Raw genomic sequence first — 1,709 nt, 5'->3', positions numbered from 1 at the left:
TTAGCTTCTCTAGGATCACTAATTATAGGCTCAATGTCCTTTGTTTATGGCTAGAAACCAAATATGAGTGAGTACATCCCATGCTCCTCTTTTGGGGTCTGGCTTACCTCACTCAGGATAGTGTTCTCTATTTCCATCCATTTGCATTCAAACCTCAATAAGCCTTAGAATTTCTCCTGCCTGCCCCATCTCCTGGCATGCAAAAATATTTGCATGCTTTAATATAACTTATAAATACTCATATCCTGAAATATCACTGTTCATCTTTAATCTACTTTTCAAAACATATCTTAAAGATTCCTTCTCCAGTGAAGACTTGGCTGATATTATCCCATTGTCTGCTTCCCTGTGCTTCCTCTGTTCTTTAATAACTTAGACAATGTTTACGAATAGTATTTTAATCATATAATTTCAAAGTTTTGTTTGAACTTATACTTCTTGGATTAAATAATGGTGCTCTTAAAGTTAATCAGCTTTAAGTTCACCTATACTGCAATAACAGACTATATGGAATCAATAATTGGTTGGTAAATGATGTGTACAAGACCTCAATATAAAACCAACCACAGTGAATCTCATAGAAGAGAAAGTGGGAAGTACACTTGAATACATGAACCCAAGAGACCACTTCCCAAATATAACACAAGTAGCACAGTAGCAATAATTAATAAATGGGACTTTCTGAAACTGAGAAGCTGCTGGAAAGCAAAGAACACGGTCAATAAGACAAAATGGCAGCCTAGGGATAGGAAAAGAGCTTCACCAACCCACATCAGATAGAGGACTGATTCCTACATATATAAAGAACTCAAAAGACTAGACATCAAAATAACTAATAATTAAAAAAAATAGGGTACAGATCTAAACAAAGAACTCTCAACAGACAAATCTCAGATGACTGAAAGACACCTAAGTAAATGCTCAATATCCTTAGTCATCAGAGAAATGCAAATCAAAACAACTCTGTGATTCTATCTTACACTTCTAAGAATAGCCAAAATCAAAAATACTGAAGACAGTTTATGCTGGAGAGGCTCTAGATTAAGGGGAACACTCACTCAATATGTAGTGGAGCACAAAAATAACCCAATAACAAGAAAAGTGAGTACATAAATGAATGCAACCTTCTCCTCCATCTGTCCATCCATGCATCCTTCCATCCACCCATCCGTCCATCCATCTGTCCATCCATTCATCCTTCCATCCACCCATCCATCCATCCATCCTCCATCCATCCATCCATCGGTCCGTCTGTCCGTCCATCCGTCCATCTGTCCTTCCATCCATCCACTTATCCATCCATCCATCCATCTATCCATCCATCCATCCACCCATCCATCCATCCATCTATCTATCCATCCATCTTTTCTTCCTTGCATTTCATTATTTTCCTTCTTTCCTTCCTTGTATTTCCCTTCTAATTTGATTATTTTAATGGACATTTTAGTTTTTATTTAGAATAAATGATTTAGAGTTAGAGAGAGGGTTTAGCGGCTAAGGGTTCTTTCTGCTCTTCTTCTGTAGCGCCAACCCCATATAAGGTGGCTGAGAAGCACCTATAAGTCTGGCTCCAGGGTATCTGACACCTCCGGCCTGTATGGGTGCATGTGTACACACGCACATATATACACATGCACAGAGAGAGAGAAAGAGAGAGAGACAGAGAGACATATATATATATATATATATATATATATATATATATATAT

Source organism: Microtus ochrogaster, chromosome 21 (genome assembly GCF_000317375.1).
Source record: "Microtus ochrogaster isolate Prairie Vole_2 chromosome 21, MicOch1.0, whole genome shotgun sequence".
Taxonomy (NCBI): Eukaryota; Metazoa; Chordata; class Mammalia; order Rodentia; family Cricetidae; genus Microtus; species Microtus ochrogaster.
The sequence above is the reverse complement of the archived record's forward strand: the minus strand, read 5'-3'. Positions refer to the sequence as shown.